The 23818-nt window shown below is 40.8% G+C and overlaps 1 protein-coding gene across 2 annotated transcripts in view; it reads left to right on the top strand.

Annotated features, from left to right (window-relative positions):
- Positions 1 to 23818, top strand: part of GAS7 (growth arrest specific 7) — a 287236-nt gene that overhangs the window by 17280 nt on the left and 246138 nt on the right. The gene's annotated exons all lie outside the window — the stretch shown is intronic.

The raw sequence follows: 23818 nt of genomic DNA, 5'->3' as shown, positions 1-23818 counted from the left end.
AACAGAGAGAGAAGAATGTAGAAGAAGAAAACTGGAGCAGGTGCGTGGAGAGGGAGAGCCCAGGCTGCGAGATGGAGAATGGAGAAATGAGCGGGAAAAACAGAAGGAAACTGGAATTAGGGGAGTGTGAGACTAGAATGAGAGGCTCAGAGAGACTGGGGCAGGCGCATGGGGAGAATGGAATAAAGGGCAACTGATCAATCAACTGGCTTGGCCCTCCGTCTGCCCCATGACCCTTGCCACCCTGGCTGGGGGAGCAGCCCTGGGCCCACCCCAAATGCGGGTGGCTAGGGGAAGAGCCTTTGGGGCCTCTCCTTGGCTGCCCCCCGGAGATATTTTACAGTCAACTGTCTCAGTCACTTTATTTCTATAATATTTTAGGTGGAAAATACTTTTCATAATACAAAGGAAGAGTTTAGCTTTTGGCTTAAATATGAAATTTACCTCTACTTTCTTCTTGATAGAGTAAATTAGTTAATAAGTTAAGAAAATGAAGTGGGCATGTTAAGTTCTGCATCAGAGGATCATTGTGAAAGTTAGAATTATCTCCTTTAACAATTGTTCTTCAGAGATCTTGGTGTTTATGCTCACTATATTTGGGTGAGGTGCACACATTCTTTATTCTCTCCTTCACTCAGTGTGAGCCATTATTTGCTTTTTCTTAGTTCAAGATGCCTGTTTCCCAGAGTCACTCCATACCTCTTGGTTATCATCTCTGGTGGAGATGCTTTCATATCTCTTGGCCACTGTTACCTTCTAGCTTTGTTCTTCCATGTCCATCTTTACCAACTGTACAATATCATCATTGAAGACTTGTGTTTGAGCAAGGAAGTCATTGCCTTATTTTTGTCTTAGTGCATCTTCATCTTAGTGCAATACACACACTCGAAATTATATTTTAATTGGCCTATTTTTAAAAAGATATATTAATTTTATTCTCTCCCCCCCTCCCTTCATTGTTGTTGCAGTTGGTGTCATGTCTCACTGTGATGCTCACACAATGTTAGCCATGGCTGTGGTGCTCACACAATATTAGCTATGGAATTGACAGAATTTTTTGCGCATCTGGCTGTATTGCTCACACTTAACCGTGGTGCTTACTAAGGTCTGCACTCCTTTCCCTGTCGTGCTTGCATATGTGCTCACTGGAACAAACACTATTAGTTGAGATACACAATTTTGGGGGGCCTGTGATCCTAAAATGGAGGAGTGCATTTACCCTTGCACTGACCAGTGTCTTGTTCAGAGGCCACTAGATAAAATTTTGCACAAATATTTTTACTGACTGGCTTATCTGCCATAGTCTCTAATATTCCTCTTACTGTTCTGGAGTTAAGATTCTAATCTGTTCATACTCAGGGAGCCTTATTAACTCATAGGAGATTCTGATAGGAGTTTCCAACCACTGTACCATTTCCAAAAATGGTTTTCTCAGGCCTGCACCTGTCTTGAGTTCAAATTCCTCATGTCCCACAGGTTTTCAGCATGATCCTAACAGGTCTTCTATTTCAGCCTGCTACTCTGCTGTCTTCAGTTCCTGGCACCACGAGTGATTTCAAGCTGCACCACGGCTAGGAATGTAAGTACCACAAAAGAGGTGTGACACTGCAGAGAATAATGTAACTGAAAAAGATGTGTGAGTGTCATAGCCAGGAAGTGCGACCTCTGACAACTCATGTGTGAACACAACAGTGAAACTCTGTGAGCATTATACCATAAATTGTGAACTGGGTTTTGTGGGTAAGGAGAAAATCATCAAGAGACATGTACGTATGTTCTTAAGGAGCTCAGTGGTGGATGTGACCAGGGAAATCCTGATACAGTTAAGAAGTTCAGATGGACTGCCTTTGCCTCACACAGGAGAAAATAGCATGAAAATATAGTCAGTAGTATTTGGAATCCTCCCTCAGCATATTTTGTGAGAAGGTAACCCTCCTGATGGGGAAAATTTGGGTATTGGACTTGTCCCAGGCATTTCCAAGTACTCCGGGAAGACTGTAAAAACAGGTGTGCCTGATTATGGCCCCCCAAACAGGAATACAGTGATGCTGAAATGTGGAGAGAGTTGGGGACCTGAACTTAGTCTGATAGTTTGCAGTCTCCCAGACCTTGTGCTCACAGGTGCTAACCTCCCAGGGAGGTTTTCACTCAAATTGTCAGCTGCTCACCTCACTGATAGATGGTGGTATACACATTGTATTGCACCCTTTTCTTTTGTACCATCTCCAAAGGGCTCCTCCCAGAAACTTTATGGTTCTGTGGTACACAGTTTGAAAAACTCAGTGTTAGGGAATGTTAAATGCCAACATTGCTGTCTGCCTGTCAGCATTACTCAAGGGGGTGCCAAATGTGGGTGTCATTCCAGTTTGCTTTTGAATCCTGTAAGATTGGTTGGGGTGCTTTGTTCCTGAGTGATTGGTCTGCTTTATTGGAGACGTGATTTCTCTGAGAAGCAGTATGAGGTATAAATTAATGCTTCACTGTAAATCATCAGGACTATATATATACACACACTTAGCTACAGCTGCAAGTGTCTTTCAAATGAAGACTGATGTGAAATTCAGGCAAGTTGGAAAGGGCTACAATGGGCCATGCAGCTGGGATGATTGGTAACCATAGAGTCTTTTTAAGGAGTTTCTTCTGATTTGTTGAAGAGAGGAGGAATGATGGTGATTGTGGCTGTTCTTAGATGGCTGAGCCTCTAGTAAAAAAAAAGCTGGGATGCCTCCTGCAGACAAGAGACATATCCCTGGACTGAAGTTTTCCATTAACCTGATCCTCAGTAAATATTTATTTCCAATTGAGCCAGGAGTCCTAGATACAGGGCTAATGTTGCCATGTTCATTGTTTCTTCTTATGGTCATTCATACTGTCATTCATGCTGAACTCAGCTGAGTTCAATAGACTAATCCCCATTGGTTCCACAATTATTTTCAAGGTGCTGATTGTGGGGTGAGCATGTACTGTGACCACTCTACTTGGTCACCCATGCTGGCTCTTCATCTACCCTCTTCTGCATTCATCTTTTTACTCTTGTGCATTTGTGCAGCTGCAGCTTCTGGAGTCCCTTCTCATAATCCTATCCTTTAATCTTTGCCTACCTCAGTTATCCACACCCAGTTCAAGTGTGGCTCTTGATTCCTTCCCAGCTGAGTCAGTTATCCTCCCCAGGGACTTCCACAGAACTTCTTACTGAAATGAAACTCACCAAGTTGAATTAAAGTGACTTATTTGTCTGATATGTGCCCCTCATTCTTCTCTGTGCACCCTGTACTCCTCCAGAGAAAGAAATGTCTTTTAAATTCCAGTAACTACCCTGGTATATTTTACCAGGGTATCTATGACTTTTGACTCAAAAGGTACAGTAATTTAGAAAGAAATTAAAACTTAAATGTTTTCTGACCAACCATGCATCTCAAAACAAGCTAATATTCAAGATCTATAAACCACTCACTAAATTCAACAACAATAAAATAAACAGTTCTATCAAAAATTTGCAGAAGGGCACTGAACACACACGAATGAAGACATACAGCAATTAGTCAGATGAAAAGGGTTCATTATGACTATTAGGAAAATGTAAATCAGAAAATTTATGAGATTTTATCTCATATCAGTAGGAATAGCCCTAATCTAAAGACTGAGAACCAAACAGTACTAGCTGGGGTAAAATAACTAGTGCACGCAGGAAGCAACAGTGAAAAAGGAACCCTCACTCCCTGTTGTTAGGACTATTGTCTGATTCGACATCTATGGGAAACTAAGAAAGGAAATAGACAACTAAACATGAAAGCACACCCTTTAACACCCACTAAAGAACTGTATAAGTTAGAGTCTGATTGCAGTTGGGGTCCAGGGAAGGATGGGGTGAACAAGATTATTTCGAGTGTAAAAATGTATTAAAGTGAATATAGTCATGCCTTCATTAATGAAGGAGATATATTCAGAGAATAGTATCATTATATTATTATTGTCCACGAAATGTAATCACACAATCCCAGATGTTGTACACTTCTCTACATCTTTACCAGAGGGTAGAGCTTCTTAGGACTACCATCTTATTATGGTCTATTGACTAAAGTGTCATTAAATCATGCTTGATTATATTGGTGACTGATGACTTGGATGAATTATGAAAGATAAGGAGAGGACTTGTGTTTTTTTAATTTTTTGAATATAGGGTTTTTAATGAAGTAATTAAGTTAAAATAAAGTCACTAAAGTGGGCCCTTTTCCAATATGACTGGTGTCCTAAAAAGAAGAGGAAACACTCAGAAGGAAGGCCCTGTGAAGAGAAAGAACATTGATTGTTTACAAGCCAAGAAAAGAGACTTCAGAAGAAGCTAACACTGTTGATCCCACAGAATTGGACTTCAGCCCCTAAAATAGTGAGGCAATGCATTTTTGTGTATTATCCTGCAGCCTTAATTTTGGCTAGCCAGGAACACTTATACAAGGATTTCTGCTGGACCTTTTGCTTGTTTGGTTTGGTTTGCAGAGATACCTGGAGGTGCATAGGGTCACTGATTGAGAGTGGGTCCTGAACATGCTTAGGAGACCATGCAATGCAAGGGAACAAAACCTGGGCTTTTTTATACACAAAGCATGCCTGGACTGTTTAACTCTCTCCATGTGCCCCCTTTCAATTGGATCTTAGTAGGAGACTTATCTATGTAATTTATATAGGCTTAAAACAAAATCATCAAAATTGGGGTTGGAGTACAACAAGTAGGGCATTTACCTTGAACACAGTTGGCCCAGGTTGATGCCCGGTACATGATATGGTCCCGCAAGTCAACCAGGAGTGAACCCTGAGTCAGATCCAGGAGTGAGCCCTGAGCACTGCTGGGTGTGACCCCCAAACAAAAAATGAGCAAAACTCTGCCTTCCCTCCCGTCTTCTCTTCTTTCCTTCATTTTTGTACTGGGAAAGGGACCCAGGGGCCCTCCACATGCAGGGCAGGTATTCTACTCCTGTGATACGTTCTTGGCCCTCCTCTTATACTATGTTCTTCTTAATACTGCCTCTAGCTATACACTGTATATGTCACCAGTAGAATGTATATGTCTCCTTTTAAGATTTCCGTCTGGTGGATAACTGAAACTTGCCAGGATTGAGACCTGTACAGGATTGTTGTGAATGGATAAATTCAACTGAAATAATAGCCTGAGGAAAAAGTACTCATTCTAGTACTAAATCCAGAAACTTCTAATGAAAATACATGATTTTCTCTATTTCCACAGGTTCTTTTTAGAGTTCATTCTGTGGGATGACTTCCTGTAGTTTCTGTGTTTTCTTATAGGTTTCTAATCTCTCAGCTCCCAGATGTGATTAAATTGAGTTAGAAGTTAGAGAAGAAATGTTCTTGAGCCAAAAAAAAAAAAGATTTAGATTTTTGCTTATATTTAGAGAATGGAACCACAAGTTATATTAAATAAAGTGCTCCTCTTCGACAGGGTTAATTAACTCAGAGGTCACTGCAGTATCACATTGATGACAGTGACTGGCTCAGAGTTACTCATATTTGAGAAATGAATGATTATTTTGAGAAATGAATGATTATTTTGTCACTAGAAAGGACAAGTAATTATTGAACACTTCCCAGTGGGATTGTTAGTGGCTTGTTCTACATGATGTGAACCCCAAGCTTTAACTTGTATTTTCCTGTCCAGGCTGCTGATTGTTTATTTATTTTTGGGTTGTGAGTCCTTATTATGGCATTTTATTACTTTTTTTCAGTGTAAGAGGAGAAATCTTTTGTTATATTGTCCTTGGTCTCATGTGCAGTGTAGAGAAGAGTCCCTGATTTGGGGAAACTTATGAATTGCCGAAGAATCTTTGATTTGTTTCCACTCCTCCTACTCAGCATTCAACTTTATTTTATAATCTTTCTGTTCATCCCCTCCATTGCACTTTCAAAATTTATAAACTCACATAACTTAAAATTTATAATTTTGAAATTGTCATTCTGTGACATTTAGTACCTTTACTGTATTATACACCCACAAACCTATTCCAGGAAATTACACTATCTCAAAAAGAAACCTTGTACCCATTCAGCTATCTTTTCCATTCCTCTGCCCAGTATATAACAATTACTAATATTTTCTGTTTTTGTAAGTTGTCTGCTCTATGCATTTGACAGAAATTAAATTATACTGTGGGGGGGGGAACTCATTTGTGTGTGTGTGTGTCTAGTTTCTTTCACTTAGCATGATACAGTCACAGTTCGTGCACCCGGTATCATATATCAGGGTTTAATTTTTTTGTCAGAAAAGTAAGATTTTATTACATGGAAAATATACATGAACATCCATTTATCAGTTCATGGTTATTTTCTTTATCTCCACATTCCGGCTGTTATAACTGGTACTATGCACCTATTTTTTTTTTCTGTTGAGCCTCCAAATACTGATTTATGTTGGAGTGTTGTGAAAAACACTTGATATGAAATTCAAAGGCAGGATTATATTTCTACATTTTGTTCTGTCAGTAAGATTCTGCTAATCTTTTTGCTCATACCCTAAATTGGTATAACATTCTCTGTCTTCTTTACACTCAACCTTGCGGGGTGTTTTATGGGGTATAAATCAGAAGAGAGCTCAGGCTCTTCAGAAGTGTGATATTAAATGATTGTTATGTGTGTTCCTTACTTTTCCTTTGATTTTTTTAGCTTTCTGATTTATTTCCTCTGATTCCTCTTTTCTCATTTGCTAATTACGGTATTTTAATTCCTTTTTTTCCTTCTCATTTCCTCATTCAGTAGGATGCCATACTGAAATGGACAGTGATGGAATGTCATGTCAGGCATGCTTGAGAAAAGTAGGGCAAGTTGTGGAGGAGGGTGTCTGGCAGCATTGGTTGGGTGTTAGGGATCAGTCAGCCTGGATAGACCTTTGTAGAGAAGGATGTGTTCTGCACTGAGTCTGTTATCCCTTCTGGTATGAATTTACATACCTAAATACACTTATATTATTTTATATAATATAAATTTACATTGTATACTCATATATAAATATATGAGACCCTTTATAGTCCATAAAGTAGCCATTTTACTGGATATGTAGGCAGATACTAGAGTCCAAAAAGCAGACCCAAAGGCACTTGGATGAAAGCAGTTGATGGAGGTGTGCTTTTTTCTTGGGATGATGCTTTTTAAAACGCTATATATTTTTTCACAGTACTGCACCTGTTGTTTTCCTAGCTGAAGTTGAAGATTCTTGAATACAAGGGCAATGACTGTATTTTATTTCTCTCTGTGGCACTTGTTCATGTTGTTCATAGAATCTTGTTAACATAAATGGTGTTGAATATATGTGATAACTTTGTTTAGTCCCTTATAATAATTACAAAGCACTTTAACACAGACTTTTTAATTTAGTTTAACAGCCTGGCTAGGTATATTCCTTTTTTTCAGATAAGTGTAAGAATTAAGATTTTTGTGTGTATGATTTTTGGGATAAAGCCCAGGGCCTCTCACATGGCAAGGAGGTTCCTCTACCACTGAACTGTATCCCTGGTCCTGGAGACTTCTGTTTTCTTTTATAAGAAGGGTCTGGCTGGTATGATGCCATTACTGGTTACTCTAAACCTTGAGGTATGTATCTGATAGTTTTATGCTTGGGCTTGGCAATGCAGGACTGCTCTGGCATGCTGTGCCAAGTGGAACACATGGCACGTACTGGGCAGTGTTCAGGGGCCATGTGATACTGGAAATCGAAGTCAGTGTTTAGAGTATGTACTCTATCCCATTGAATTCTATCCCAGACTCAGAGAGCTTAAGGAACTTCCCCAGGATACTCAGCTAGCCAGAGGAGCAGCTGGGATTCCTGCTTGGAACCCAGTTCTCCGCTCCCCACCCTCTCCGCCCCCACCCCGCCTGGCCTTTACACCAAATAAGAACCAGGTGGTGGTACTGATTCGAGAAGATAGGAAATGAATCCTTGTGTTGTTGGATCTCATTCCCTTGGGAGTTTTTTCTTTTTTTAGCATCTTAGAATTTTTGTTTCCAAAAGTAGTTCTAGAGAAGTTGCTGGTGAATTTTGCTTTGTTCCAGTCAGTATTGATTTCTTTTCTGTCAAACTTAAGCTTTAAGGAAAGTGGATTTCCTTCTAAATTGGTGTGTTCCTCATTTGCTACCAGTGGGTGTGATTTAAAGAACTGTTGTCATTCTTGGTAACAGGCACAGAGCCAGCTCGAAATGATGTTGCAGTTTGAAATTAGTTTTTGGCTCCACTGGCAGAGCTCTGCATTGGACCAAATCACTGAGAAGTCAGCCTCTAACTGAATTGTGGGAGGGTCAGTACTGTTGGAGTGAGTTAGTAGAGGGAAAGTTGCCTGGAGGAAATTCAGTCAAGATGTTCAGTTTTAATACCTCTGGTTTTCTTCCAAATCAGAATAGGGAAAGATTCTGACTTAAGGGATGAAGGAAGTTTTATGTTTTTTTCTTAAGTGGTGTTCATGGCTCATTAGAGCCTAGATTCTGTGTTTCAGATATAGATAGAAATTGGTTCCAGTGATTTAGAGGAACTTTTGTCCTTCATTGGACCCTAGGCAAGATCTGAGATTAAAAAGTTGATGACATCTCTGATGTTTGCTGACTTAGCCATAATAAGTGCCTACAGCCTTTGAGTTGTTCAGGGACTCATTGTGTATTATAAGGTGATGATGTTTCAAAGCTTGGAAATCTTCTCCAGGATGCACTGCTGTTGTATAAAATTTAAAGGGCACTTCCTTCAAATCAGATCCCTTTAGCATATTAATAATATACGAATTTTATTCATGTATGAGCAACCTATAATGGTAAACCTGGAGATATAATAATCAGCAAAGATAGCCGACTATGCTCTCATAGAATTTACACTCTAGTTGAGGTTGACACACATAACTAGAACTAAATTAAATATGCAGTAATTTTAGAGGAGTCCCAATTTTAAATTAAATAATCATGGAAGGTCTTAATAGAGAGGGAAATATAAGAAAGTTTTAAAAGACATGCGGGAACAAATGTGTAGGTAGGTTCCTAGGGAAAAAGCATTCTAACCAGAATGCAAGGGCAAAGGTATTCAGGCCTGAACATACTGGGGATATTTAGTGCAGCTTGGACAAAGAGAGTATATACAGGGTGGTAATTCTTAGAGGTGACTGAGTGAGAGCTGGGTTACTCAAGGCATGAGGATTGGAGTCCTGGTTGAAGACTTCATACTTTACATTTTAGTGGGAGCAGGGGATTCCTGTGTATGAGCTTAAATTTCTTTTTGGTAGGGATAGGGGAGGCATGTGAGTCATACCTGGTAGTGCTCAGGATTATTCTTGGTGGTATTTGGGAAGCGCATTAAGTGTCAGGGATCTAACCGGGGTCAACCTCATGGAAAGCAAGTGTCTTAGACCTCATAATATTTCTCTGGCTCTTGGACTTTATATTTGTAAGGATCACTCTTTTTCCTTTTTTCAGTATCTCTATTGCAAACCATAATGCTCAAAAGGAAAGGGGGTGGGGGAAGAGAGAGAGAGGGAGAGGGGGGCGGGGGAGTAAGGGAGAGAGGGAGGGAGAGAGAGAGAGGAGACAGAGAGAGAGAGAGAGAGAGAGAGAGAGAGAGAGACAGAGAGAGAAAGAGAGAGAGAGAGAGAGAGAGAGAGAGAGCACCAGTGCCTGCCTAGAGGTAAGAGTTGGTGGTGGGAGGAATACTGGATCGGGACATTAGTGGAGGGAATTGGGATATTGGCAGAGGGAAATACACACTGGTGAAGGGATGGGTGTTGATACATTGTATGACTGAAACCCTGTCATGATGGCTTTATAACTGTATCTCCTGGTGACAGTGATTCAATTAAAAAAAAAACAGATGTGTCACTCCTTGGAGATGACTCAAAGGGATGGAGCACGTGCTTTGAATGTGGAAGCTCTGGGTCTATCCCTGCCACCACATGGTTTCCTGTTCTCTGGGGGGATTCCCCAAGTACTACCAGGTGTGACCACTCTGCAAAAGAATGGATAGGTGGGATGTATTTGGAGTAGGATGCAAGGGTGAATAAAGGAGTTAAGAGATTATTTGCTTCACTGAGTCTGGAGATAATTCAAGGTAGAACCCTCGTTTTGTAAGCATGAGGTCACAAGTTTTATTCTCACCACTACTCCACTAGCGCCATGAATGATCCCAGCATTCTGGGATCCCTGGCACTAAAACAGAGCATGTGATTACTGGCACACCAAAAACAGCCTGTATAAGCATGTACACAGAGACTAAAATAGGCCTGGGCACTGCAGTCAGGTGTGTGCAGCTGCTGATCATCGCAATATAGAGAAAGGAAGAATAAGAAATAAAATGAAATGGGAAAAGTACACTGGTGAAGGGATGGGTGTTGGAACATCGTGTGACTGAAACCCAGTCATGGACAACTTTGTAACTGTTTATCTCATGGTGATTTAATAAAAAATTTTGACAAATAAAATGAATTTTGGGGGTGCTGGAGAAATAGTACAGTGGTAAAATAGTACAGAAATAGCACTTGCCTTGCATGCAGTTACCCAGCATTCAATCTCCTATACCCCATATTGTTCCCTGAATCTGTCAGGAGTAATTTCTGAGTAAATAATTCCTGGGTTCAGAGTCAGGAGTAATCCCTGAGCATTATCAAGTATTGCCCCCAAACAAACAAACACACAATAAAATGAAGTTTTTAAAAAGAGGTTAGTGAACTAGTACAAATGACTTCTGATCTTCAGCAGATAGTATGTGTTGACATGGATGAAAGTTTTATTTTAGCTGTATTTTGAAAATAAAACCAACAGCATATGATGATAAACTAAGTGTATAAGGTGTATAAAATTTTATTAGAGAACTTCAAGATTGCTTTTGGTTTAAGCAACTTGAAGGAAATAATTGATATTAAACAACAGGGTAAGGGGGCTAGAAGATGACACAGTGGGTATGCACTGCAAGGGTGACTCAAAATTTGATTCCCATGCTGACACCTTTACTGAACATAGTCTTGACAGCTCTGGTCTTTGTGTCTGTCTGCTTTGCTGTCTGTTATTCCCAGTGCCACAAGATATTTCTGGCCATACTTCAGCTAGGCGTGTCAAAGTGTCAAAATTAAAAGGTTTCAACTCCTCCAACGAAAGACCATAGCTTTTAGTGAGCACCACAACTAAAATGGCATGCAAACTAGGGTCAGGAGTGTGACCCTAGTGAGTGAGCTTGTGTGTGAACAATGCAGTAATCTACAGTTGAACACTACAACCAGAATGCTCTTGAGCACCATAACTTAAGATTGTGACCTAGTGAGTGTTTTAACTGAGTGTGTGAAGACAACAATCTGTTGGGGAACTCCCAGAAAGCTCACAACTAAAATGCTGAAGCAGCACAGCCAAACATGTACGAACCACAGAAGCATCAGCGGAGGGAGGCAAGAGGGAAAAATTCATGAAAGAAGTAGTATCTGGGAGAAGATCAGGAACTGATTTTGGACACATTAAGTTTGAGATTCCTACAGATACTCAAGTAATGTTATCAAATAAGCCCCAGATATGGAATTATGTTGGGGGCCAGGAGAGAAATTTGGGATACTGTTATAACTTTAAAATCATTATGATGTTGATAATTTTCAATAGTATGGAGGTTGGAAGCATATCAAGGGATAGGAGGAAAATTAGATCAAAATAGTCTCTCCTCAGATCTGAGAAGACAGCCAGAGTTCTGTCTTCTCAAGAAGTAGAAAGCACTAAGGGACACTCAGTACATCTCCAAGCACTGCTATGTATCTTTTCATTTTGCCAGCATCTTCTCAGGTACGCATGTTTGAACATTTTAGAAGGGCTTAAGCTGGAGCGATAGCACAGCGGTAGGGTGTTCGCCTTACAAGCGGCCAACATGGCCAACCCGAGTTCGATTCCTCCACCCCTCTCGGAGAGCCCAGCAAGCTACCGAGAGTATTCGATATGCCAAACACACAGTAACAACTTTTTAAATCTTGCACGGGACAGCCTTATGAATCATTACTGAGTGTCATATTCAGTGTCACATGATTGGAAGTTTTTCCTGTCCTTTCATGGAATTCTTTTAATGCTTTTTGCAAAGCTGGTTTCAAGACTATGAATTCCTCAAGATGTTGCCTATCCATTAAGCTCTGTACAGTTTCTTCAAATCTGAGTGATAATCTATCTGGGTAGAGTGTTCTTGGTTAGGTGTTCATTTCATTGAATGTCTGTACAGTATCTTCCCATATTCTTCTGATTCACAGTTTCAGATCTGCTATGCATCTTAAGGGCTTTCCTTTGTATAAAAGTTCTTTATATGATCTTGCTGCATTTAATATTCTGTCTCTATTTTTAATTTTGTCATTTTGAGTACAATATCTCTTGGGATTTTCCCTATTGGGTTTCTGTTTTCGCTGAAACCTTGGTCACTCTTGGTTCTCAGTGCCCATAATCTTTAACTTTCCAAAGTTTTGATTGATGATTTTATTGTTTCTTCATCACATTTGCCTTCCTCTTCTTCAGGAACTCGGATGGTTCTTATATTGTTCTTACATTGATCTCTTAGTACTCTACTCTATAGTTCTCTAGTGTGCTGGTCACTTCTTTTTAGACTATTTTCCACTTTCAGCTGATTCCTAGTAGTTTCCTCTTTCTCACCTTGGAGCTTCTCATTCTTTTGCTCAGCTTCTGTTATTCTGTTGTTCAGAGCTTCTATTGACTTTTTTAAAAAATCATCTAACATGTTTATTTTTGTTATTTTTTTACTGTAGTATTTTTTTATTTCAATTCTTATACATTGCTAATTACCTGTACTACCATTTCTTTGAACTCATTGAACATCTTCATCATAGTGCCGCTAAAGACACTGAGGATTTATGGCATTTTATGTATTCAATGATGTTTTCACTCATTGAGCTTGGTGGAGTCTCCATGTTTTCCCCATTAGTTTTTGAGCATTCTTGCTATGCTGGGGTGAGTCGCTGTAGTTAAACCTCCTGGAAGATGCTCTGCCCCCTCCTCAAGGAATGCCAGAAAGAATAACTGTGAGCAGCATGCAATTTGTTGAGTATATTTGTCATTCCAGATGTCAGCTGGAGGCAAGCCTCACCTAAAATGGTGGAGCAGCAAGAAGAAGGTCAGAAAGGAGTTGCGGTGTGGGCTTTAATATGGAGGCTGCTGGGACCCACCTATAGGAAGGGGTTCTGCCTTCTGTTCTGGAAGAGGTCCAGTGATACCAGCCAGAAGACATGCCTCACATGGGGTGGGGGAGCAGCAAGCAGAATATCAGCTGCTTTTCTGAGCAGCTTTCCCCAATCCCGATTCCTTCCAGTGCCATGTATGGATATTGTAGTTGCAGCACAAGACGTTCTAAAAGAGAAACATCAATGAATGTTTGTTTATAAAACAAAAAGAAGAAAACTTGAGAAAGAAAAGGCTTCTCAAACTGGATGCATTACTCTCGTGGTCCTTTTTGAACTGGAGTGAGATGAAGGGGTTTCTTAAGAACTTCAGTGTCTGAAAAGGAGTCATTGATCCTTGATTCCTAAGTGCCCTTTGCTTCTGGGCTCTGTAAGGTTGGCCATGGGGTGACCTGCATAATGGAGCCACAGAGTGAAGATGGCTGACCTCCATGCATGAGTCCTGTGTCCAGGTCTGGAGAGCCACAGAAAAGTCTCAAAATCACTCTCTGTGGACTGCAGTTGGGAAGAATTCTAGTCTGAGGTGCTTCTTGTGGGAAGAATAAATATGGTATCAAGATGTGAGCAGTGTCTGGAGAGATAGCTCAAAGGGCTGAACTGGTGCAGGAAGGCCAGGTTCAAACCCCAGCACCACGCGTTCTTTTAAGTACTGTCAGGCGTGACTCCCACAGACACCTTGCTAGGAGTATCTATGAGTACTTATTGGTGTCGTCTAAAAACAAATCTATAAAAAGAGACTCTGGTTATATTTATTTCTGAGGGTATACTTCTATTTTAATATGTCCAATGCTTTGACACTTCAAAGGCAATCTTGACAAAAAGTTGTCATCTACAGACTGGTAGAGAAAGCTTGCCTACATGATAAACAATCTGTAGCACTGTAGCACTGTTATCCCGTTGTTCATTGATTTGCTCAAGCAGGCACCAGTGACGTCTCCATTGTGAGACTGGTTGTTACTGTTTTTGGTATATCGAATACACCACGGGGAGCTTGCCAGGCTCTGCCATGCAGGCAGGATACTCTTGGAAGCTTGCCAGCTTTTTGAGAGGAATGGAGAAATTTAATCCGGGTTGGCCTCGTGCAAGGCAAACATTCTGCCCTCTGTGCTATCGCTCCAGCCCCTGTTGTACTGATGAACAATCAGTAGAATTTAATGGCAGAGTTAGACATTTGTTAGAGAGGAGTTTAAAGAGGTCAGCACGGGTACATCAGTGGTGTTAAGGAATGGTAGAGCTAAATATCCAAACCACAGAGTCAACAACACTGAAATCATGAGACCCAAACTTTAATAACCAAAGGTAAAAGATGCCTGTCAAGATGAAAGCCTGAGGTCGGGGCTAGGGTGGGAGGTAGAAGAAGGAACCTGGGAACACTGGTGGAGGGAAGTCGACACTGGTGGTTGGATCAGTGATGCAACATATTATGTCAAAAATCTTTTAATATGAATAACATTGTAACTCAGAGTGCTTTAATAAAATAAAATCGGTGCTTTAATAAAAATAAAATTGGAGAGAAATTCCTAATATCTAGGAAAATGGGTTAGGGGAGATCTGCATTCAAAGCAAAAATTATAAAGTTGGTGCATTAGAATTTCACTGGGGTAAGAATATTGGCTCTCACAGACTCCCAGCCAAGGACTGCTGCTGTCTAGTCTATCCTTCATTTGTGTTGTAGAAGCAGTGGTACTTTCACAGGAAAAGATGAGCTATTCCTTTCTTTTGATGATTTTTTTTTCAAGAGAAGACCAGCAAGAGTCATGAGTCTAATCCTGACTGTAGGCGATACCAGGCTAATGACAGCTAAAGCAGACCATTCCATGAGTAACCAAAAATGAGCAATGTAAGGGGGCCAGGAATCATTATAAAGACATCCACCATATCCCAATAACTGCTTTGCAGTGAATAGTAGCCTACTTGATGCACTTCACCTTGATGATTTAATCTGAATGCTGTAAGACAAGTGCTTTTATTTTAACTGTCTAGAAAGATTTTTATTAACAGTTGTTTCAGGCATATGATATTCCAATATCAGCCCCCAACCAATGTGATTTTCCCTCCACCATTGTCCTCAGTTTCCCTCCCATCCCCAGTCTGCCCCCTCAATAGGCACATCACTGTATCATTGTCATCCCATTGTCCATCGATTTCCTCAAGCAGCCACCAGTAATGTCTCCATTCGTCCTAGCCCTGAGATTTTAGCAAGTGCCACATTGGAGGCTCTTTCAGGGTCAGGGGAATGAGACCCATCATTGTTACTGGGTTTTGGCATATCATATACGCCACAGGGAGCTTGCCAGACTCAGCTGTGCAGGCAGGATACTCTTGGTAGCCTGCTGGGTTCTCTGAGAGCAAAAACTAGGCAATAAGAGGTTCCAGGAGTTTGGTTTTATAGTCTCTGGGTCTTGGCCGTTGATGGGGTTACACAGCACTGGGGGCAGTTGGTGGGTGTAATGCCTCGCTACTGGAAGTTGGGGGTTCTGGGTGGAGGACGCCCAGTCCCTATATCACTGTCATCCAATTGTTAGTGAATTTACTCGAGTGGATGCCAGTAATGACTCTATTCCTTCCAGCCCTGATATTTTAGCAGCCTCTTCTTAATTGTCTTTTCCCAGTGATTGGAGAATCCTTTAGGTCAGGGGAATGACACCTGTTGTCATTACTGTATTTGGCATATTGAATATGCCACAGGGAGCTTGCCATGCTCTGCCTGTGCAGGTGGATACTCTTGGTAGCTTGCCAGGCTCTCCTAGAGGCATATATTTATATATTTTTCTCTATGATTTGTTGCCTATTGTCTGAACCCCATCATATATGGTGTAGTAATTGTGGAAAATGGGTAGGAAGTGTCTTATAATGTGTCATGCGGCCACTTCGTGGAAAGTGGCCTGGAGCTTGGTGGTGGTTGGGTGAGGAGGTTGGCTGCTTGGGCTGGGTCTCTTGGTGTGGGAGGACTCTTATCTGCCCCACAGCCTGGAAAGTCTGATGGCATGGTTCTGGGAGCTTCATTTTGTACCCTTGTCTGGGAGGAGCATCCTGAGTTCTGGAGGGTGGCCAATGAGGAGATTATCTGGTGCTGGCAGGTTGTGGCTTATGGGTGTGATCCCTGGGTCACTGGAGACTGGGTGAAGCAAAGCAGGCAGAGGATCTTTGCTCCTGGGTCCCACTGAGTCCAGATTCCAAGGTCACAAAGTAATCTCATCATCAGCCACCTTCCAGAATTCACGGCTGCTCCTCCTAGACGGGAATATAAAATGAGGCCCCCATAACCATGCCACCAGACTTTGTGCCAGGCTGTTTTCACTCTGGACACCCCAGAGTGGGGCCCTCCCCACCCTAAGGGACCCAGCCCTGGCAGCCAACCTCCACTACCCAACTGCCGCCACACACTAGGCCTCAGGTAGTGTGGAACTTTGTGACCTTGGAATCCGGATTGAACGGGACCCGGGAACAGAGATCCTCTGCCTGCTTCACCCAGCCTCTAGTGACCCAGGGATCACACCCATAAGCCACACCCTGCAGACACCAGATAAAAAATCCTTATAGATGTAAAAACTGATGGATAAGACAGAACATTCAGTATAGATGAGATGTTAATTCATTATTGAAAATGTTTAAAATCCCTTAGTCAGCTATGAATAAAAACAATCTCCTTAATCTAGTAGAGGACAATCATAAACACCATGAGTAAGTACTGTATCAATACCACATGCTGAGAAGTTGGTCTAATCCTATAAAGAAGCTTCTTTAATGCTTCTTGTAAAACTGGTTTCAAGGCTATGAATTTCTTAAGCTGTTGCCTATTCTCATATTGTTTCTTCAAATTTGAATGATATTCTAGCTGGATAGAGTATTCTCAGTGAGTTCCCTGGGTTTTTTGTATTATATCCCTCCATTCCCATATGCCTTGTGAAGTCTGTCTCATTTGAATCTTATGGGCTTTCCTTTGTGTGTTAGTTGCTTTATTAATCTTGCTGCTTTCAGTATTCTGTCTTTATCTTTGGAATTTGTTATTTTGAATACAGTGTGTCTTGAGTTTCTCTAGTTGAGTTTATTTTCACTAGGACACATTATCAGGCCTCTTGAATATCAATGCCTGTAATCCTCAAGTCTAGGAAATTTCTGTTTGTGATTTCTTTAAATATTTTTTTGTCATCAAATTTGCCTTCCTTTTCTTTAGGGACTCTGATGATTCTTATATTGCTCCTCAGAGCTCATCCCATAGTTCTCTGGCAGTCTGTTAATTTCTTTTCAGATTTTTTTCCATCTTCTTTTGTTTCCTCCATTTCGTCGTGGGGCTCCTTGAACTGTTTGTTCAGCTGCTGTTAATCTACTGTCCAGAGTTTCTGTTGAATTTTCTTTTAAATGTCATCTACAATACTCTTCATTTCTTCTTATAGTTCATTTCTTCTTCTTAGTTTTCTCATTCCAACACTTATTCTTTCTTCTATCCTGTTGGATTTGCTGACTACCTGTATTATTGTTTCTTTGATATCATTTGACATCCTCACAGTGGTGCTACTAAAGTCATTGAGGATTTACTAAGCTAGTTCGGTGCTGTTTGAGCCCTCAAGTTCTTTATTCTGCTCACTGAGCACGGTGGGCTTTTAAGTGTCTTTCCCATTGGGTTTGCTGTATGCCTACTATGCTGTGAGTAGTGTGAAATTTGGTAGAGCTATCTTAACAGCTGCATACTTAAGGAACTTGTGGATCTGGGCCCCTTGGTACAGTGTAGTTCAAGTGTGTTTCCTAGCTGGAAAGAGGGGAATCTGCCTGCCCCTGTTCAGAAAAGGTCTCTGAGTTGTTATCTGGGCTGTGGATCTATGTGAAGTGGTTCAGCTGCATGCAGTGTTCAGGAGTTTGTGGAGGTGGGCCCCTTGCTAGCTGGCAGTTGGGTGTGGGGGCCAAGACAAGTGCTTCTAATTTGCTAATTTGTTGGAAGTGGATTGGAGTCACCTGCATAATGGCACAGAACTATAAAGTGGGGTCTCCTATCTGTGAGACAGCATAATTGCAAAGCAGTGACCTGAGAAAAGATATGGGAAAAGTTGAAAGATCTTGCTAAAGGAATGGGAATGTGGATGGCACAGAGAAGATAGCTTGTCAGCACTCAGCACAGCTGAATGACTAAACTGAGCCAGCAGCCTGAGATAAAGGCAGGAGTGCTAAAGAACAATAGGCATTTATTAAGTGCTAAGTAAAATGTCTTTTTTGTTTTGTTTTGATTTGGAGCCACACTTACTGGTGCTCAGAGCTAACTGTGCTCAGGGACCCAATGTAGTTCCATGATTGAATTGGTCTAAGTGCCTTAACCCCTGTACTCTCCTTCTAACCCAGAAGTATATCTCTCCGTTCTTTCAACTTCCTTCCAATATCTGTTTTTTTCCCATAGAGTGTACCTAATCTTTTTTATTTACTAAAACTTTGTTCTCATACTTTTTCCTGGCCTATTTTTCAAATTAATTTAAAAATCATGATAAGAATACACTCAAAGCAAAATTTTCAATTTTAGCCTCTTAAAATATATAGTTCCAGTGGCATTAAGTACATTCATGCTGTGGTACTACTGTCACCACCATCCATCTTCAGAACAGTTTCATCTTACTAAGCTGAAATTCTGCCCATATTAAATATTAACTCATTCTTCCTCCTTTTCCCAACTTCCCTAGCTAGAAGTGACCTTACTACTTTTGTCTTTGTGAATTTGGTCACTCTCAGTATATCATAAAGTGGAATCATACTTTTTTTTTTTATGAGGGCCTTATTTCGTGGAAGTATAAAACATTTTAATAGGCAAATAATTTATATTACTCTCTCTCTTTCTCTCTTGCACTTTCTCTCTCTCTGCTTTGGGGCCACATCTGATGGTACTTAGAGAATACTCCTGACTTTGCACTCAAGCATGGGAGACCATATAGGGTGCCAGGGATTGAATCCAGATTAGCTACCTGCAAGGCAAATGCCTTATCTGTTATACTGACTTTCCAGCTCTCCAATAGTCTCTTGTAACAAGTCATGAATCTGTAGAAGAGTATAAGATAGCTCTATTTTGTTTTGTTTTCTTTGTTTAATTTTATATCTGGACAAGCAATGGGTAAGGACATGAAAATATTGAACTTGGAAAAGAAAAAGACCAATGGATTAAATTTATATCTTTTTATATTGAGTACTTTATTCTTCACTGTCATTTCTGTGGGGGGTGTCTACCTGATAGTGCTTGGGAAACCAGGTAGTATTAGGATCAAACATGGAGTTTGCTCATGTAAAGAATGAAACATCTCCCTGGTCCTCTTGCTTTTTTAAAAATATCTGAAGATCTGAGCTCCCCCAAGTGGTTGTCAAGAATGAGTGAGAGGGGAACCTTGAAAAACTTGAAGGATAAAATAAGTCTTTCAAATAAATTCAGGAATGACACCCAGGCATGGTTCATACCATTTAAAAATGTACAGCCCTCTGGGGCTGAGGAGATTATACAACTGGCAGAGTGCTTGCCTTGTACATTACTGACCTGGGTTTGATTTCTAGCACTGCATATGGTCCCCCTAAGTCTGCCAGGAGTGATCCGTGATGCAGAGCCAGGAGGAGTAAGCCCTGAACACCACTGGATGTGACCCAAGAAGCAAAACAAAAAAATGCAGAGGCGGGGAGGCAGACAGATAGAGGGACAGGCAGGCAGACAGACAGATAGACAGACAGATGGCAGGCAGAGAGGCAGGCAGACGGACAAACACAGACAGATAGGATTCCTGACTTTCCTCCCCTGAAACAACTCTGACTGCCACTGAGCTCGGGCTCCAGAGAAACTGCACAGCTTTCCTTCCATAGGGTTGCTTCCACAGCAGAAGTGGTCCTTGGACAAGTCACTGCTTGGACTCCCTGCAAGGGGCCCAGCATGTTCCTAGGGTAGGTAGCCTGAGGTTGAGACCTGAGGAGGATGAATTCTGCTAAAAATCCAAGACAGTATTTTTTGAGGCAAATTGGCAAATTAACATTTTGTCTTTTCCCCTCCTTGGATATTATTGGATGTTTATGGCTAGTGAGGGGCATATTTGATTTACATGTACTAACTCAATGAGCGGAATAAATGAGGTCTGTGGAGAGTAACTGCTGACTGGCCAGTTGAAACCTGTGGGATGTGCGCTTTCAGGAAGCTGAAGTTTCAAGTTGGTGACATGGCAGCATTCTGTTATAACGCTCACCTATGGGAGAAGATTGACTTGACTCTGGTAGCTATCTGGTGTTTGTTGGTTCTTATTTTTTTGCTCTGCACCTCAAGGTTTCTTTGGATAAAGGAAGTCACAGTGAATTCCCCCCACCCCCATCCTTTGCTTTGTGGGGTGGGGATGGATTTAGGCCACAACCTCCTGTACTATTAAGGATTACTACTGGTTTTGTGCTCAGGTGTCACTTTTAGCTGTGTTTGGGATGACGACAAACCTGGTGAACAAAGTGAACCTGGTCAGCCAGCCACATGCAAACAGACATTTTACTTCCTGCATTATTTCTCTAGTCCACAGTGGGTTCTTTAAAAATCAGATGGTTTTGGGGTGAACAGGTTAGAGCCAAAACTTTGCATTGGCAAAGTTCAACAGGTTAGAGCCAATACTTTGCATTCAGGGACAGATTTGATCCCTAACATTACATGGTCCCTTAACCTTTGCTGACTGAGAGAGGTGTCCCTGGAAGCGCCAAAGCACCTGCCAGAGTTACTGGTAATGCCTGCCACAACAGAGCCTGAGCAGCCCTATATCCCTAGGTTCTCTCATCTAATCACTGGTCCCTTTGACAGAATTGCCAAGAGGGCCCTGTAGGTCGCCTCAGCACCACTTCAGAATCCTCCCCTTTTCAAACTCCCTCTCATTTCTGTTCGAGTATGCATGCATACATGGTACAGCTATGCTTAGTAATTATGCTTAGTAATGTTTAATCATTTTCAATGGTAGTTATTTCCTTTTCTACTTCTACCAGCTAAATGAGAGAACTCTAGCATAGTTCTTCTATGTTTGCATCATCTGTGCTTGCCATAGTTGTTGAGCATTTAAATTTTTAATCATTTGGGTGAGTGTGCAGTAGTTGTATATGTTTTATTTTCTTTAAATTGTTTTAATTGAATCAGTGTGAATTACAAAGTGTTTTATCTTTACAATTTAATTATTTTTGAATTTAAAAAATGAAAAATGAAAAAATGAAATGTAGTTAATATATAGAAAAATTATAAGAATTTTATAGTGACCACTCCTGTGTCACCATCTGATTCACCAAAAGATTCTCCTATTACCACTTGATTAAACTTGTTTTTATCACATTATCTTTCTGTCCTATCTATGAAAAAATCCAATCATCTTGGGGCATTTCAAAGTAAACTCAAAGTGAGAACATCGGTAAGCTTTACCCTAAATACTTTTGCATACTTAGTATTAATTGCAGTACACTGTGTAAGATTCTTCCATTCCTTTTCAATTTGGGGACTATACCTGCTGGTGCTGGGGCATACTCTAATCTCTAAACTTGGGGATTGCTCCTGGTTGAATTGAGGGACTTTATGGTGTCAGGGCTCAAACTTGATGTCCCAAAGCATGTGTGTAAACCTTATTGGTTATCTCTGTAGCCCTAGCTTATTCTCTGAGCTTTAAAAAGTAAAGTAAAGGCCCTCCCGTTGATCGTCGATTTGCTCAAGCGGGCCCAGTAACGTCTCCATTGGAGACTTTGTTGTTACTGTGTCTGGCATATCGAATACTCTCGGTAGCTTGCCGGGCTCTCCGAGAGGGGCGGAGGAATCGAACTCAGGTCGGCCATGTTGGCTGCGTGCAAGGCAGATGCCCTATCGAATGCACATACCTTCAGACTCCTGTATTGTGCCTTGATTACACCCATGTAACCTCAAAGCTCTTTCCTATTCCAGCCCCACCAGAAGCAACTGTCACTTTTTATTTCCCACTCAAGATTCATACGGATTTTTAAATTTCTATTATTCTGATGTATAATGCTTTGATATATTTCTTGAGTGTTTGGTTTCATTTCTTATGAGGGTGACTTCAAAATTTTGGGGCGGGAGGCCAGAGAATACAGGTGGGTTGCTTGCCTTTCATGAGGCCAACCACGGTTTAATCTCTGGCTCCCCATATGGTTCCCCAAGCACTGCTGGAGTGATCCCTGAATGCAGAGCCAGGAATAAGCCCTGAACATTGCCAGGTATGGCCCATAAACCAACCCTCCCACAGAAATTGGGGGTAAGGGAGAGAATGAGAAAAGCCAATTGATGTGTGTGTTGGGGGGGTGTTGAATTTGGGGGAAACCAATTGCATTCTCATACCCAGAAGGATTCCCCCCCAGAAGATGCTGATTTGTAAAATAGAATGGCTCATGAATGGCTCACTAATGGAAGTTACTGTCTTGTAAGAATGGGACAGTATGATTTCACATGAGTTCAAACCTTGTGTCTCAGATCCAACAACAGGTATGTGTGAGTATCACAACAGGTGTGTGAGCACAGTAGCCAGGAAATACAACTCTAAGTGAGCACTACAGCCAAATCTGAAGGTATGTCTATGACAGCTTTGCAGCCACAGGTATGTTTATAAACAGTCCCAGCAGAAGAGAAGGCAGGAGATGTAGAAAATATCCTAATTAAAAAAAAACTAGGTAGAGCAGTGAAATTTTAAAGCCAGTCTCTTGAATTCTTATCTTCTAATCATTTCTAGTTATGTAACTTCCTTTTTAGTGAGTGCCAGTTTAGAAAAAGGCATTAGCAGATTTATAAAGAGAATTGATTAGGAGCTGCCAGAGGAAGTGTGACCAAGTTCCCCACGTTCAATCACACTTGGATTTGTACTGAAAGGAGATGCAACAGCAAATATGGATGTTCTCTGGGAAATTGAAAGAGTGGACAAAAAATGGACCCATTCTTTTTTGCGTCTTAGATCTTTGTGGGTCATTATTTGTAAGCAGTAGAAATTTCCTCTGTCTTTGATTCTGCTGTTGAGCACATAGAGAATAGAGAAGGTAGGGGAAGAAGTGAATTTTATTTTGGGTCCTAATCAAAAGAAGCTTGTTAAAATCTATAGCGGTAAAACATACAGTTTAACAACATTATGTTTAATCCACTTAGTTCCATATTGAAATCTTGATTTCCTGTAACTTTTTAAAGTGTCCAGTCACTGTAACACGAGTCTGAACCATCTGTCTAGTATCTTATTCTATAGACCTTGTCAAAAAGGTATTAAAACAATTCTGCAAATATAGTTTAAAAATCTCCTGATCCAGTTTCACCATATAGTTTCCTTATTTAAAGCACAACCACAAACCTTTGCACATCCTTTTACATTCAGTCTGTCATATAACTTTTCTTCTTTTCTTTTCAGAACTAACCAGCTCTACTTTAACAGGATTCCTTTCTTTTTCCCAAAGAAGATACCTCCATCCATTATTTTTCTTATTTAAAATATTCACTTATACTCTTTGACATGTCTTACAGGTTTTACTCTCTTTTCTTGCTGTATTTAGTACAACTTGATATCCCAAGTTGGGATATCAAGAAATTTGGAATCAAGTTGCTAACCATTATCTCATTTATCATAACAAAATTTTACTCTATAGTACTTAACACAGCAGGTAGGCTGCCTTGCACGCAGCCGACCCAGGTT

The sequence above is a fragment of the Sorex fumeus genome, unplaced genomic scaffold (assembly GCF_029834395.1).
Source record: "Sorex fumeus unplaced genomic scaffold, SorFum_2.1 ptg000036l, whole genome shotgun sequence".
In the NCBI taxonomy this organism is placed as follows: Eukaryota; Metazoa; Chordata; class Mammalia; order Eulipotyphla; family Soricidae; genus Sorex; species Sorex fumeus.
Note: the sequence above shows the minus strand (reverse complement) of the source record. Positions and strands in the feature narration are given on the sequence as shown.